A 17,791-nucleotide genomic window follows, 5' to 3' on the forward strand; every position below is an offset into this window, starting at 1 on the left:
AGAGCTGGTTGAATTGCCTTTCATTGATATAGTCAGTGTTTCAGTCTGCTGACAATTCAATTATTCATGTGGCAGCGACTTCCTTGTTTGGAATTCATGTTTCCATTCTCAGTTGGTAGCGCGTCATTACTGAATGTTAACTCACTCCACACTTAGACATGTAAAGGAGACTACACTTGAATTTGTTGAATGTCATGTTTATTTGATAAGTGCAGGAGGCAGAGTTGGGAGTGAATATTAATCACAGTGTCCACAGCACCATTTGCAGTGCTCTTTATAACGTGCGGGACTCATGGAAGTAACGTTGTGACAAGAGATTTGGGTGGCTTTGATCCTTTGTCTTCTGTGTTGTGTGAAGTCACTGAAAGAAGTACCTTTAAAATATGCTGGGCTTAACATCATTCTGATGCTTGTGACAATATCAGCTGGTTTCTCCTGGAGTGGGGGAGGAGGGGGGGCGGGGGGGCACTGGGTGAGCTGTTGTTTAGGTGCCTTTTCACCTAAGGATGTTGTGCACTTGCTTCGATTCTTCGCGCATCATCTTTGCAGAATAGGTGAGCTTTGTTCAGTGTTACTGAGCTCCAGAACACTTAAGGGTCGTCATGGTGAAGGAGTTGCCAAGGTTACTGCTGTGAGAGCAAGCACAAGGCTGTTTGGTTTGTTTTGAAGTTGTCAGTACTTTACATGTGAGAGAACAAACACGTATTTCACATGTCCTTAGCCATGCTTTGCAAATAGTTCTTCTCACCAATCATCCTTGGGTTTAGTCTGACCGTGTATCCACATGGAATTTATAATTAACTAACACCTGGGAAAATGACATTGACAGCAATGGTTAGTGTGCAATCTGTCACATTGGCACCTGTTAAAAGAATGGTTTGACTGTTAGCTGTCTTCTTTTTCAAGTGTTAGTGCTTCAGATGGTACCTTCTTACTGTGAGAAGTGCCAATTTGCAATGAATTCATGTATGAATGACAGCTTTGTTCCGTGGCGGCATGCTGATACACTTCTGAGTCAGATAATGCTTAGTTTAAGGTCAATACCTCAATGAAGATAGATTGGAAAAGTTGGGACCGCTCTCCTTGGAGAGAAGAAGGCTAAGAGGAGATTTGATAGGGACGTTCAACATTGTGAGGGGGCTGGTAAATCAGGAGATAGTGTTCTTGCTTGTTAAAGGGATTGAGAATGAGAGGGAATGGATTTAAAGTGATTTGCAAAAGAAGCAAATGTGATGTGAGATAAAGCACAGAGTAGCTTGGGTCTGGAATGCACTGTCTGGACGTTTGATGGAGGCAGGTTCAATTGAGGCATTCAAAAGGGCAGTGGAAGGTTATTTGAACAGAAACCATGGCCGCTATTTTCCCATTGCGACACGCAACTTTTCTGGCGGGTTGCGGTGTGAGATGCGCGTCGCCGGCCTTGAACCGGGATTTGCGCATGTGCTGGGAACGCATGTGCATCTCCCAGAGCCTGTGAACAGTCGCCGGTCAGATCATATTGGAAACCGCCGGAAAGGCAGGTAAGTCATTGAAAACTTTTTAAAATGTATTTTAAATATGTTTAGCAGGTCATTATCGGGAACTTTCAGGTCCCGATTGAATCTCCCACCCCACCAGGAGTACTTCATTCTGGCGGGTTCAGACTAGCTCCCCACATTCGGAGAATTAGCGGGAGACCCCATGGAATAAAGGGGGACAATCGGGGCCCCCCGGAGGTCGGGCGGCGGGGGGGATGGTGCCCCCTGGGCATGGGCACCCTGGCAGTGCCAGCCTGTGCCCCCTGGCACTGCCCAAGGGGCAAAGTGCCCATGCCCAGGGGCACCTTGGCACTGCCCATCGGGCATTGGGCAGTGCCAAGAGGGTGGGGCCTATTGTGGGCAGGGCCTAGGGGTGATCAGTGGGGGTGGGGGGTCCCACTGCCACTCTGCAGACAGGATTGGTCTGGGATGGAGGGAGGGCAGCAATTGGGGTGGGGGGGGTGGTGGTCTGCTGGGGTGAGGGGGGTGGGAGGGATCGCCACTGCTGGGGATGTGGGCTGTGCATCGGGACGCTCTGGTACGGGAGGTGGGGGAGGTTCAGGGCTGGCTTGGGAATTGCTGTGGGGGCCATGGCGGGGGGGGGGGGGGGCTAGAGAGGCAGCATTGCGGGCATCCCGGGCTGGCCAGTGATCGAGCTGGCCAGCAAACATGGAGTCTGACAGATCGGGGCCACTGTGCATGCGCAGAGTTCCAGAACTGTCAGCCTCCGGCACGAATAGGCCCCGCCCCCCCGGGTTTTTAATGAGATTCACGACTGGGACCTCTGCAGTGCACAGAGTGCAGAGATTCGGGTGAGAAGCTGAATAACAAAACAGTTGGGATTTAGAACAGTTTTCCTGCCAATTCAGCACTTTTGGGAGAATTGCCCTCAGTGGGTGGGATTCTCCAGCCACGCTCGTATCAAAACTGGAGAATCCGACCCGAGATTAAGGACCTTTGTATGGTCCGCGCCCCCCTCCCCCCCGTGCCCCCCCCCCCCCCCCCCCCCCCCCACCTGCTACAATTCCTGTGATGGGCGGGACAGAAGAATTTCAGCCAATGTACAGGCTTACCCTAAAAATAGGCAGAATGTCGTAGCGGGCTTTCACTCCTGAAAGGCCTTGTTACATTCATAAACATCCCTACCAGCGAAAATTGTTTCTCTCTATCTGTTTCCCTTAATATCTCAAAAAAAAATTAATTATATTCCCCCTTAATAATTTAAATTCCAGAGACTACAATCCCATTTTCTTTGTAGGCTGTGGGGTGCAGTAAGGATCAGTTCTTGGGCCCCCAACTATTCACAATCTATAGCTGCGGATTCTCCCCCAATGAAATCTAAATGCTGTCGCCAGCAGAAAAATAGAAACATTTCTCACTGGCAGTGGTTGCGCCACCGAGCTGAGATTTAAACTGAAAAAAAAAAGCCCCCACGTGAATCAAATCGGGCCAAACGCACCAGGCGTGTGAGACTCCTGAATCAGCAATCAGCTGTTCAGCTGACATTCAAAAACACCTCCTGCTTTTCCTTCTCTCACAATAACTGAAAGAAAAATAACCCAGTCTCACATTAATACAGGAAGCTTTTCACCTTCGATCTTTTATGAGGCCAATCTTTTGGAGTTATGACTGCGGGTTTACTCCTAAGAGTCTCTACTGCAACAAGATCCCAGAAAAAATATTCATTGAAGTCTGTAACTGAACTGCTCCCCAAAAGTTTTGTTCACCACAAGACTAATTAGATGTTCCATGCAATGTCCATGTATTTTTTATTCATTCGTGGGACATGGGTGTCACTGGCTGGCCAGCATTTATTGCCCAACGCTAGTTCCCTTGAGAAGGTGGTGGTGAGCTGCCTTCTTGAATCGCTGCAGCCCATGTGCTGTGGGATGACTCACAATGCCATTAGGAAGGGAATTCCAGGATTTTGACCCAGTGACTGTGAAGGAACGACAAGATATTTCCAAGTCAGGATGGCGAGTGGCTTGGAGGGGAACTTGCAGGAGGTGGTGTTCCCATTTATCTGCTGCCCTTGTCCTTCCAGATGGAAGTGGGCATGGATTTGGAAGGTGCTGTCTAAGGATCTTTGGTGAATTGCTGCAGTGCTTCTTGTAGATAGTATACACTGCTGCTACTGAGCCTCAGTGGTGGGGAGAGTGGATGTTTGTGAATGTGGTGCCAATCAAGCTTTGTCCTGGATGGTGTCAAGCTTCTTGAGTGTTGTTGGAGCTGCACCCACCCAGGCAAGTGGGGAGTATTCCATCACATTCCTGGCTTGTGCCTTGCAGATGTGGACAGGCTTTGGGGATTTAGGAAGTGAGTTACTCGCCGCAGTACTCTTAGCCTCTGACCTTGTAGCCACAGGGTGGGATTTTACGGCCTCGCTCGACCAAAGACTGGAAAATCCTGCTCGAGGTCAACGGACCTGCCCATTGTCTGCCCCTCACCCGCTCCAATCCCCAAGCGAGCAGGGCAGTAGAAGTCCGGCGACTGCGTTTATGTGGTGAGTCCAGTTGAGTTTCTGGTCAATGGTAACTCCAAGGCTGTTGGCAGTGGGGGATTCAGTGATGGTTACACCATTGAATGTCAAGGGCGGTGGTTAGAGTGTCTATTATTGGTGATGGTCATTGTCTGGCATTTGTGTGGCACGAATGTTACTTGCCGCTTGTCAGGATAATGTCCAGATCTTGTTGCATTTGATTGTGGACTGTTTCAGTATCTGAGGAGTCGTGAATGGTGCTGAACATTGTGCAGTCATCAGCGAACATCCCCACTTCTGACCTTATGATGGAGGGAAGGTCATTGATGAAGCAGCTGAAGATGGTTGGGCCTAGGACACTCCCCTGAGGGACTCCTGCAGAGATGTCGTGGAACTGAGATGATTGACTCTCCACAACCACAACCATCTTCCTATGTATTAGGTATGACTCCAACCAGCAGAGAGTTTGCCCCCTGATACCCATTGATTCCAGTTTCGCTGGGGCTCCTTGATGCCACACTCGGTTGAATACGGCCTCGGTGTCAAGGGCTCGCACCTCACCTCTGGAATTCAGCTCTTTTGTCATGTTTGAACCAAGGCTGTAGTGAGGTCAGGAGCTGAGTGACCCTGGCGAAACCCAAACTGGGCATCACTGAGCAAGTTATTGCTGAGCAAGTGCTGCTTGATATCACTGTTGATAACCCCTTCCATCACTATACTGATGATCGAGACTAGACTGATTGGGCTGTAATTGGCCAGGTTGGATTTGTCCTGCTTTTGGTGTATAGGACAAACCTGGGCAATTTTCCACATTGTTGGGGAGATGCCAGTGCTGTAACTGTACTGGCTAGAGGAGCGGCAGGTTCTGGAGCACAAGTCTTCCGTACTATTGCCGGAATGTTATCAGGGCACATTGCCTTTGCAGTATCCAGTGCCTCCAGTCACTTTTTGATATCACGTGGAGTGAATCGAATTGGCTGGAGACTGGCATCTGAGATGCTGGGGACCACTGGAGGAGGCCGAGATGGATCATCCACTCGGCACTTCTGGCTGAAGATTGGGCGGCACGGTAGCACAGTGGTTAGCACTGCTGCTTCACAGCTCCAGGGTCCCGGGTTCGATTCCCGGCTCGGGTCACTGTCTGTGTGGAGTTTGCACATTCTCCTCGTGTCTGCGTGGGTTTCCTCCGGGTGCTCCGGTTTCCTCCCACAGTCCAAAGATGTGCGGGTTAGGTTGATTGGCCAGGTTAAAAAAATTGCCCCTTAGAGTCCTGGGATGCGTAGGTTAGAGGGATTAGCGGGTAAAATATGTGGGGGTAGGGCCTGGGTGGGATTGTGGTCGGTGCAGACTCGATGGGCCGAATGGCCTCCTTCTGCACTGTAGGGATTCTATGATTGCTGCGAATGCTTCAGCCTTATCTTTTGCACTGATGTGCTGGTCTCCTCCATCATTGAGGATGGGGATATTTGTGGAGCCTCCTCCTCCAGTGAGTTGTTTAATTATCCACCACCATTCATGACTGGATGTGGCAGGACTGCAGAGTTTAGAACTGACCCGTTGGTTGTGGGATTGGTTAGCTTTGTCTATCACTTGCTGTTTATGCTGTTGGGCACGCAAGTAGTCCTGTTTGGTAGCTTCACCAGGTTGACACACCAGCTTCTACAAATACATAAAGGGCAAAAGAGTAACAAGGTTGAGAGTAGGGCCTCTTAAAGATTAACAAGGTCATCTATGTGCGGATCCACAAGAGATGGGTGAGATCCTACATGAATATTTCTCATCAGTATTTACTGTTGAGAAAAGCATGATGTTGGGAAACTTGGGGAAATAAATAGTGATGTCTTGAGGAGTGTACATATTACAGAGAAGGAGGTGCTGGAAGTCTTAAAGCGCATCAAGGTAGATAAATCCCCGGGACCTGATGAAGTATATCTCAGGTCGTTGTGGGAGGCTAGGGAGGAAATTGCGGGTCCCCTCGCCCAGATATTTGAATCATCGATAGTCACGGGTGAGGTGCCTGAAGATTGGAGAGTGGCAAATGTTGTGCCTTTGTTTAAAAAGGGCTGCAGGGAAAAGCCTGGGAACTACAGGCCAGTTAGCCTCGCATCTGTGGTGGGTAAGTTGTTGGAAGGTATTTTGAGAGACAGGATCTACAGGCATTTAGAAACGCAAGGACTGATTGGGGACAGTCAGCATGGCTTTGTGAGTGGAAAATCATGTCTCACAAATTTAATTGAGTTTTTTGAAGCGGTAACCAAGAAGGTAGATGAGGGCAGTGCGGTTGATGTTGTCTACATGGACTTTAGCAAGGCCTTTGACAAGGTACCGCATGGTAGGTTGCTGCATAAAGTTAAATCTCACAGGATCCAGGGTGAGGTATCTAAATGGATTCCAAATTGTCTTCTTGACAGAAGGTGGTTGTAGAGAGTTGTTTTTCAAACTGGAGGCCTGTGACCAGCTGTATGCCTCAGGGATCAGTGCTGGGTCCACTGTTATTTGTCATTTATATTAATGATTTGGATGAGAATATAGGAGGCATGGTTAGTAAGTTTGCAGATGACACCAAGATTGGTGGCACAGTGGATAGTGAAGAAAGTTATCTCCAATTGCAACGGGATTTTGATCAATTGGGCCAGTGGGCTGACGAATGGCAGATGGAGTTTAATTTAGACAAGTGCGAGGTGATGCATTGAACCAGGGCAGGACTTACTCAATTAAGGGTAGGGCGTTGGGGAGAGTTACAGAACAAAGAGATCTAGAGGTACTTGTTCACAGCTCCTTGAAAGTGGAGTCACAGGTTTCATCGGTCAGAACATTGAATACAGGAGTTGGGACGTCTTGTTGAAATTGTACAAGACATTGGTGAGGCCACACTTGGAATACTGTGTGCAATTCTGGTCACCGTTTTATAAAAAGGATATTATTAAACTAGAAAGAGTGCAGAAAAGATTTACTAGGATGCTACCGGGACTTGATGGATTGAGTTATAAGGAGATGCTGAATAGACTGGGACGTTTTTCTCTGGAGCGTAGGAGACTGAGGGGTGACCTTATAGAGGTCTATAAAATAATGAGGGGCACAGATCAGCTAGATAGTCAATATCTTTTCCCAAAGGTAGGGGAGTCTAAAACTAGAGGGCATACGTTTAAGGTGAGAGGGGAGAGATACAAAAGTGTCCAGAGGGGCAATTTTTTCACACAGAGGGTGGTGAGTGTCTGGAACAAGCTGCCAGAGGTAGTAGTAGAGGCGGTTACAATTTTATCTTTTAAAAAGCATTTAGATAGTTACATGGGTATGATGGGTATAGAGAGATAGGGGCCAAATGCGGGCAATTGGGATTAGCTTAGGGGTTTTAAAAAAAAGGGCGGCATGGACAAGTTGGGCCAAAGGGCCTGTTTCCATGCTGTAAACCTCTATGACTCTATGATACCTCATTTTTAGCGTGCACGCTATTCCCTGAATGCCCTCCTGGACTCTCCATTGAACCAGGGTTGATCCCCTGCTTGATGGTAATGGTTGAGTGTGGGATATGCCAGGCCATGAGGTTGCAGATTGTGCTGGAGTACAATTCCACTGCTGTTTATGGCCCACAGCGCCTCATGGATGCCCAGTCTTGAGTTGCAAAGTCTGTCCCATTTAGCACGGTGATAGTGCCACACAACACGATGGAGGTTATTCTCAATGTGAAGGTGGGACTTCATCTCCACAAGGACTGTGTGGTGGTCACTCTTACCTATACTGCCATGGACAGATGCATCTGCAGCCGGCAGATTGGTAAGGATGAGGTCAAGTATGTTTTTCCCTCTTGTTGGTTCCTTCACCACCTGCTGCAGACCCAGTCTATCAGTTATATCGTTTAGGACCCAACCAGCTCAATGAGTAGTGCTGCTGCCGAGCCACTCATGTGGTGGACATTGAAACCCCCCCACTCAGGGTACATTTTGAGCCCTTGCCATCCTCAGTGCTTCCTCCAAGTGTTGTTCAACATGGAGGAACACTGATTCATTAGCCGAAGAAGGACGGTACGTGGTAACCAGTAAGAGGTTTCCTTGCCCATGTTTAACCTGAAGCCATGAGACTTCATAGGGTCCAGAGTCGATGTTGAGGACTCCCAGGGCAACTCCCTCCGGACTGTATACCACTGTGTCGCCCCCTCTGCTGAGTCTGTCCTGCCAGTGGGACAGGACATATCCAGGGATGGTAATGGTGGTTTCTGGGGCGTTATCTCAAAGGTATGATTCCGTGAGAATGACTATGTCAGGCTGTTGCCTGACTAGTCTCTGAGACAGCTCTTCCAATTTTGGCACTAGCCCCCAGATGTTAGTCAGGAGGACTTTGCAGGGTTGACAGGGCCGTTTGTTTTGCCGCTGTCTTTTCCAGTACCTAGGTTGATGCGAGATGGTTTGTCTGGTTTCATTTCTTTGTTGAGACTTTGTAGCGATTGAGACAACTGAATGGCTTGCTCAGCCATTTCAGAGGACAGTTGGGAGTCAACGACATTGCTGTGGCTCTGGAGTCACATGTAGGCCTGAACAGGTAAGGATGGCAGATTTCCTTCCCTAAAGGACATCAGTGAACCAGATGGGATTTTCCGACAACCGACAATGGTTTTATGATCATCAGTAGACTGATTTTTTAATAATTGAATTCAAATTCCACCATCTGCAGTAGTAGGATTCGAAATCAGGTCCCCTGAACATTAACTGAGTTTCTGGATTAATAGTCTAAAGTAAAAAGTAAAGTATATTTATTAGTCACAAATAGGCTTACATTAACACTGCAATGAAGTTACTGTGAAAATCCCCCAGTCGCCACACTCCAGCGCCTATTCGGGTACACTAAGGGAGAATTTAGCATGGCCAATCAACCTAACCAGCACATTTTTTGGAGTGTGGGAGGAAACCAGAGCACCCAGAGGAAACCCATGCAGACACGGGGAGAGCGTGCGAACTCCACACAGACAGTGACCCAAGCCGGGAATTGAACCTGGGTCCCTGGAGCTGTGAGGCAGCAGTGCTAACCACAGTGCCACTGTGCTGCCCCTAGTCTAGTGATAATATCACCAGGCCATCTCCTCGTGATGTGATATAACTGACTCAGACCTGTAGTTTTCCCCATGGTGGCTACATCTCAATGGTTTTATCTTTTACACATACCCATGATAATAGAATGCGGTGTAGTTCTGAAATTGTACAGAGTGCAGGAGGATGAATGTGGCACAGTACACAAGGGTTCTTTGAACTTGTATACAATAAAGCAGAGAGATATCGACTAGCACATATAAAGCCTCATGAGTTTCCAATCTCAATCAAACATTCCCCACACAGGGACCCCAATACCAGTCCTTGGAAACCTCCTAGAGACCAGCTACCCACCTTCTCACTCATATTTGATTTGATTTATTATTGTCACATGTATTAGTATACAGTGAAAAGTATTATTTCTTGCGTGCTACACAGACAAAGCATACCGTTCAGAGAGCAGGAAACGAGAGAGTGCAGAATGTAATGTTACAGTCATAGCTAGGGTGTAGAGAAAGATCAACATAATGTGAGGTAGGTCCATTCAAAAGTCTGATGGCAGCAGGGAAGAAGCTGTTCTTGAGTTGTTCGGTACGTGACCTCAGATTTTTGTATCTTTTTCCCGACGGAAGAAGGTGGACGAGAGAATGTCCGGGGTGCGTGGGGTCCTTAATTATGCTGGCTGCTTTGCCAAGGCAGCGGGAAGTATAGACAGAGTCAATGGATGGGAAACTGATTTGCGTGATGGCTTGGGCTACATTCACGGACATTTTGTAGTTTCTTGCGGTCTTGGGCAGAGCAGGAACCATACTAAGCTGTGATACAACCAGAAAGAATGCTTTCTATGCTGCATCTGTAAAAGTTGGTGAGAGTCGTAGCTGACATGCCAAACTTCCTTAGTCTTCTGAGAAAGTAGAGGTGTTGGTAGGCTTTCTTAGCTATAGTGTCTGCATGGGGGGACCAGGACAGGTTGTTGGTGATCTGGACACCTAAAAACCTGAAGCTCTCAAACATTTCTACTTCATCCCTGTTGATGTAGACAGGTGCATGTTCTCCACTATGCTCCCTGAAGTCGATGACAATCTCCTTCGTTTTGTTGACATTGAGGGAGAGATTATTGTCGCTGTGAACCATAATAAGCAGACTTGCATTCTTGCATATCACCTTATCATGTCCTCATTATGTTCCAGAGTGCCAATGAATTATGTTGAAATTTTATGAACAGTTCTTAAGGTGAACATTGATCAGGAGAAAGAAGAATCATGTAGAAAGAGTCTGATGCTTTAATTAACAGCTTTCACATGTAGGATCTGGCATGTTTGTTAAGTGTGATATCATCGTAACTCTAAGGTCAATTTCAAATCCAAGGTAGCCACAACAATAGTCAGACTTGTGAAACTTCTCAGACAGTAAGAAGTCTCACAACACCAGGTTAAAGTCCAACAGGTTTATTTGGTAGCAAAAGCCACTAGCTTTCGGAGCGCTGCTCCTTCATCAGGTGAGAGGAGCAGCACTCTGAAAGCTAGTGGCCTTTGCTACCAAATAAACCTGTTGGACTTTAACCTGGTGTTGTGAGACTTCTTACTGTGTTTACCCCAGTCCAACGCCGGCATCTCCACATCAGAACCTTGAGGAGCCAATGAATAACCCAATCAGCCAATGTTCAAATGGACAAGATACTGCATACCCACATATGTCACGGCAGAATTATTTGGATGTCTTCTTTAACTATGATGAGTGGTCCTTCTGAGAGTCTCATTGGATGAAGTGAGGAGATTGGCTATAGATTTAGAGATAATAATAGCAGAGGAGGTGACCAATCAGCCCATCAAATGTCTGCCAGCTGAAAGGGATTCATTTTTCAGTTTTTGGCAGTAACCCTGTAGATAATGGTACTTCTAATGGATAACCATGTGCTGTATGATTTAGAAACTTTCTGCCGCTATAGCACCCTGCCACACCCACCCTCTGGTTAAAATCATTTCCCCTGAGCTCCCCTTTATGCTTCCATAGACTTCTAATCTATGTTACTCCTCTACTTTTAGAAATAGGTCCTTCCATTTCCACCCTGTCAAGGTTCCCCTCATTATTTTATGCACTTCAATTGAATCTTCCCTCAGCCTCCTCTATCTTAAAGGTAAAAACACCAGCCTATCCAATCTTGAAGCTTGGTAGAGTTAAAAAAACCAAACAGTCAGAGGAAAAAGTGGTAATATGAAGCTTATGGTTCAGTGAGAAGCTTTGCAGGCAAGAACTAAAAAGCCAATGGGAACAAAAATGGCATTAGAAAGCATAAATACTTTCCAGGAAGGGTCAGAAACTTGAAAAAAAAACCTGAAGAGTTAAGAAAATGGGGCCACACAGAATAGGTGTGGTGAAAAAAAGAAGCGCTTCAGGTTCAATGGAGTGTGAACTGGTTTTATCAACACTGAATTGTTTGATCTGCCCTGGAGCTGTCAGTCAGAAAAGCTTTTAGCGGCTAATGGGCCATCAGTTCCTTGCGTAAATGTGGCTAATCCCCTCTTTGATCTGATCTGGAGCTGTAAATCAAAGCTGTTCTGAGAGTTTTCAGAACAGCTGAGGCTTATTCAAGGTAGAAAGGGGATCTCCCTCAGGAAATTGAATGCACCTGTCCATCAAAGCACTTCAAAGAGGTTTCAGAGCAGCTGGGGTTTATGAGAAAAAGCAAGGGGATCTCCCTGGTGAAACTGACAGCTCCTGACATGCAAAGTACTTTAAAGGGGTTAAATAACATCTACGGCTTCTGAAATCAACCAAGGGCAATCCCAATTGCAGAAAAGAGAACTACTGTGATTTCAAAGGCTTTCAGGTTTTCAAGGGGCATTGATTTTAAAGAGACCAGCCCACTTCAAAGGTTTTACAGAACACAGACAATAATAAAGGGTTTTACCAAAAAGGTACCTGAAATCACCATCTGAAGAGCGATTTCCATATTTTCCAGGGCAACAAGGAGAAATCCAGCAAGGAGAGCCCCATCCTCACTTCGAGCCCTGAGGTCAGCTCCTCCCCCCAGACTGAGCCCCCGCAATCCTCAGGTCCCCTGAGGGTCCCCCTTCTGCAGTGTGGCAGTGGCAGAGGAGCTAATGGGCACATTTGGCACAGTGGGAGGCAGGACAATCCTTGCAATCCACCCCCCCAATCCCCGCATCATCGCCCCGCAGTCCACGGTACCTGGTCCCCGATTATCAGGACCAGGACTAATTGTTGCCCATTGGACTTCCCGCTGGGAGCAGGGGGTTGGGGGGAGGGGCGGTGGGAGGCCATCGAATTGGGCTTCCAGCACACTAATTGTATTCAAATGTATTTAAAAGATTAGTAATCAGATTAGAATCACAGAATACCTACATTGCAGAAGGAGGCTACTCAGGCCATCGAGCCTACACTGATAACAATCCCACCCAGGTCCTACCCCCATAACCCCACATATTTACCCTGCTAATCCCCCTAACACCAAGGAGCAATTTACCATGTCCAATCAACCTAACCCACACATCTTTCAGACTGTGGGAGGAAAGCGGAGCACCCGAAGGAAACCCACGCAAACAGGGGGAGAAGGTGCAAACTCCTCACAGACAGTCACCCAAGCCAGGAATCGAACCCGGGGTCCCTGGCACTGAGAGGCAGCAGTGCCAACCACTGTGCCACCATGCCGCCTGCATTCTCGCCCACTCTGGCCAGGAAACTGATCTGTCCAGATGCAGTGGGCCGCGAGACTCACAACAGGCTTGACGCCCAGCCCGAATGACCCATTTGGCCGTTTCGCCAACGGGCCATCGAGTTTGCCAGCTGGGGCTAACGGCCCTGGAAAATCACCCCCTAATTCGACTTTCACCCTGAGGCAGTCACAACTCTGCAGTAACAGGGAGGAATTAATTATTTAGCCATTTCAACATAATGTTTGATTTCTCAGAAGGCATACTTAATAAATCCAATGCCCAACCCAGTCAGATAGACGTATCACCCCATCAGTGATTCAAATTACCTGTTTAAATCACGATTATTTTTGAGTTATGACACTTGTTCTCTGGTGAAATAACCATGCTGCTGCCAACAGAAAAACAATGATCTTTTTTCACATGACATAGAGAAAATTCCCCCATAAAATGCAATCCTTAATATAACCAAAGCATGGATTACTTTACATTCACATTTTTAAAACTTGTTTTGCTTGTCTCCAAAATTAATTCTCGCCATTTGTGCAGATTGCCCTTACATATAACACATGGGTTTGGCAGACAGCACAAAAACATCAGTGGCCCAAAGTGCTGTAGTAGCAATATTATTATTCCCTGCAACCATGATGTAAAGGCAAGAGTTTAAGAATGCTATTTTTCTGTACGAGGATTGGGTGCGGTAAAACTGATTAAATTAGGAGAATTCAGGCTCCGAGGACCATAAATTCACATTCGCAGCCAACAAAAGTAGTTTTGTTTTAACCATTTTGGCCTGTAATTCTTGAAATTCAAAACCCGGTATAATAGTGGAGGAGGGAGGCAATGGCCTAGTGGTATTATCACTAGACTATTAATCCAGAAACTGAGCTAATATTCTGGGGACTTGGGTTCGAATCCTGCCACGGCAGATGGTGGAATTTGAATTCAATAAACAATATCTGGAATTAAGAGTCTACTGATGGCCATGAAACCATTGTCAATTGTCATAAAATCCCATCTGGTTCACTGATGCCCTTTAGGGAAGGGAATCTGCCGTCCTTACCTGTTCAGGCCTACATGTGCCTCCAGAACCACAGCAATGTGGTTGACTCTCAACTCGGGCAACTAGGGATTGACAATAAATGCTGGCCAGCCAGCGATGCCCATTTCCCATGAACGAATAAAGAAAAGCAAAATACTGCGGATGCTGGAATCGGAAAATAAAAACAGAAAATGCTGGAAAATCTCAGCAGATCTGACAGCATCTGTGGACAGAGAATAGAGCCAAGATTTCAAATCTGGATCAACTGGATCAGACTCGAAACATTGGCTCTATTCTCTCTCCGCAGGTGCTGTCAGACCTGCTGAGATTTTCCAGCATTTTCTATGTTTGGCTATGAATCATAGAATCCCTATAATGCAGAAGGAGGCCATTCGGCCCATCAAGTCTGCACCGACCACAATCCGACCCAGGCCCTATTCCCGTAACCCCACATATTTACCCTGCTAACCCCCCTGACACTAGAGTCAATTCAGCATGGCCAATCAACCTAACTCGCATATCTTTGGAGTGTGGGAGGAAACCGGAGCATCTGGAGGAAACCCATGTGGATACAAGGAGAAGGTGTAGACTGTGCACAGTCAGCTGAGGCCAGAATCAAACCCGGGTCCTTGGCACTGTGAGGCAGTAGCGTCAACCACCGTGCCGCCCATAACAGCAGGAAATGCATGGTCTGAAGACCAATTTCATGATTAAACTGAAAGGCAGGGGAAGAAGATACTGCTTCCCTTAGGAGGCAAGGAGTGAGTTGTCACAGTCCCCAGGGCTACAGCCCATATGAGCCGGCCCTTTCCGAGCGTACAAAATGTTTCCGCAACCTGGTCATTCTCGGCATATGCAGAATTACTTCAGAGAGTGTTACAAAATTGCAATTGTCATTCCAATTGCAATTGTAAAGATAAAGTCTGAGGTCACGTACCAACCGACTCAAGAACAGCTTCTTCCCTGCGGCCATCAGACTTTTGAATGTAACACTACATTCTGCACTCTCTCCTTTCCTTCTCTGTGCACGATATGCTTTGTCTGTATAGCGCGCAAGAAACAATACTTTTCACTCTATGTTAATACATGTGACAATAAATCAAATCAAATCAAAAATTGAAGCTGTGGCTCAGTGGCAGGCACTTACACTTTTGGGGCAGAAGGTTGTGTGGTGAAGTTCCTCCTCCAGGGACGTGAGCACAAAACTAAAGGCTGACATTTGCAGTGCAGTGTTGAAGGAGTACAGCAGTGTCTGAGGTGCTACCTTTTGGCTGAGATTGCTGCCGTCCTGTGTGGTGAAAAAGACACTAATAGGAAGAAGATTAGGGGAGTTTCCCCTGCTGTTCTGGTCAATATGTATCCTTCACCCAGCATCTGGAAACTCTGGTTAATTCACATGGCTGTTTGTGGTCTCCTGATATGTGCGAATTGGCTGGTGCACTTCCTACATTATGGCCGGAATTTTACTGTCCTGCCCACCACGGGAATCGGAGCAGGCGAGGGGCAGACCATGGAAAATTCCATTGACCTCGGGTGGGATTTTACATTTCCAGGATGAGCGAGGCAGTAAAATCCTGCCCTATATATCAGAGACTACACTTCAAAAACATTTAATTGGCTGTAAAGTATTTTGGGACAATCTGGGATTATGAAAGGTATGATATTAATGAAAGCTTTTCCTTCTTCCTCTAAGAATAGAACAGGCGACTAAAGGCTTGTAAAACAAGCAGTTTAAAGGAGGGGAGAAAGGTAGAGCACAGCAAGGTTAAGGAGAGAATTTCAGAACTGAGGGCCTAGACAGCTAAAGGCATAGAGGCCAAGGGTGGTGGAAGGAAAATTGGGGATGCTAAACTAGCAGGAAACAGATAGGGATTTGCCAGATCTCTTCCCCTTTCTCCTGACCTTTGCATCTAAAGAAATGGGCATTTTCTTGGTGGTGAGAGAGGGATTCCTCCATGTTTCTTGATATAAATCTGATATGTTCTGCCTGTTATTCATCTGAGCTACAATGGGAGTTTCAGCCACTTGCCTCAATAAACTGCTTCTATGGCATATAGTGGACTAGATACAGTGGACTAGAATTCAACAGTGCAGCATCCACTCTTTGGGAGACCAAATGTTCTCCTAACCTTGCAATTAACATCACAAAAAACGGGCTACCTGGCTATAATCACTTTGTTGTTTGTGGGACTTTGCCATGTGCAACTATGCTGTTGCTACAAAATACAGTGACTATTCTTTAAATAGTGCTCTATTAACTGTAAAGCACTTCAGGATGCAGTCATGAAAGGTGCTATATAAATGCATGTCTTTCTTTTTTGTTTCTCCTTGCCTGAACTAACCATGGGTCCAGTACCAATGTCTGCATTGTCCACCTTTCATGTCTTCAGTTAAGACATACTGCCTCTTGGAACTCCATTAGCTTGCCCGGTACGAAGGTTACATTCTGACTACTGTAAACCAATTTCAACCCCAGGTACCTCCACACGACATGATCCACAACAAACAGGGATGTCCAGTGTAAAATATCTCGGGAGACCATCGCACAACGTGAAAGGGATTAGGAGTAATCAGTAATTCCACAGGCTTCTTCACCCAAAGAGTGGTGAGCCTGTGGAATTCATTACCACAGGAAGTAGTTGGTGCCAAAACATTGAATGTATTCAAGAGGTGGCTGGATATAGCACTTGGAGCAAAAGGGATCAAAAGTTATGGGGAAAAAGCAGGATTAGGCTATTGAGTTGGACGGTCAGTCATGATTGTAATGAATGGCGGAGCAGGCTCAAAGGGCCAAATGGCCTCCTCTTGCTCCCATCTTCTATGTTTCTATGTTTCCATGTAAAGCAAAGTTGTCCCCATGTCTCGGGTGTAAAGCCTTGAAAACGTGCAAGCAGAATTAGATGGTAATTATTCAGCTTTCATCCTGCTCAGCTGTCAAAAGCCCAAAATGGCAGGTAGGGCGAAGCAGATTACAGAGAGGGAGCGTAAGAACAATTTCCTGAGGGAAACATTGACCTCTTTGCAGTCAAGATTTTTCAAGAGCAAAAGCCGAAGCTACATTGCCCCATACATTGTCAACAAAATAATTTTCTTTTTTATCAGATGTGTAGCGAGGCTACTTGGCTGTGAGGTAAGTGGCTGAGTATAAATTCAATCACATATCCATGGAAGAGTCAGAGTGGCAATGCAAAACAGATCATTAATACAAGCAGTTATAACCCTTATGCCATCCTAGGATGTGGTAAAAAGTCTCTGAATAAGTGGACCACAAAGCTGTTAACATTAAGGAAAGTGCCGAAATGACATTTCTGATCAGCCACTGAGACAGATTGGACATCTCCTTAAATGCACAGAGCTGGAGCATGTTTAATTTTAAGACAGGCATACTTCAGCATGGATTACATTTATTAAACCAAAGTGAGTGATTTTTATTTCTAATAAGTAATATTTAATGGTTCTTGGGTCACTGCCTTCACTAATGCTCCAGCTCCCCCAGTTAAATTAACATCACACAGAGGAAATTGCTTTGGTAGCTGCACATGAGACCAATGTAAATTCATTTGTGCTGATTTCCTTTGGTCAGTACGTCCTAGCTGTTATTTACGTAGCATTCACAACAAAGGAACAGGCCATTCGGCCCAAGTGGCCTATGCCAGCGCTTACATTCTACATGAGACTTCTCCCACTCTACAAGGGCACATTTCAAAATTTTGAAGATGATACGAAACCTGGAAGCATTATGAATTGTGAGCAGATAGTGTAAAGTTCAAGAGGGCACAGACTGGCTGGTGGAATGGGCAGTCAAGCACTGATGAAATTGAATTCAGAGGAGTGTGAAGTGATTCATTTCGGTCGGAAGAACCAGAAGAGGCAATATAAAGCAAAGGGTACAATTCTAAAGGGGGTGCAGGAGTAGGGAGATTTGAAGATAGATGTGTATAATTGGTCAAAGGTGGTTGGACAGGATGAGAAAGCAGTTAGTACAGCATACGGAATCCAGGGCTTTATAAATAGGGGCATCGAGTGCAAAAATAAAAAATCTATGATAAACCTGTATA

This window comes from Mustelus asterias, chromosome 5 (genome assembly GCF_964213995.1).
Source record: "Mustelus asterias chromosome 5, sMusAst1.hap1.1, whole genome shotgun sequence".
Taxonomy (NCBI): Eukaryota; Metazoa; Chordata; class Chondrichthyes; order Carcharhiniformes; family Triakidae; genus Mustelus; species Mustelus asterias.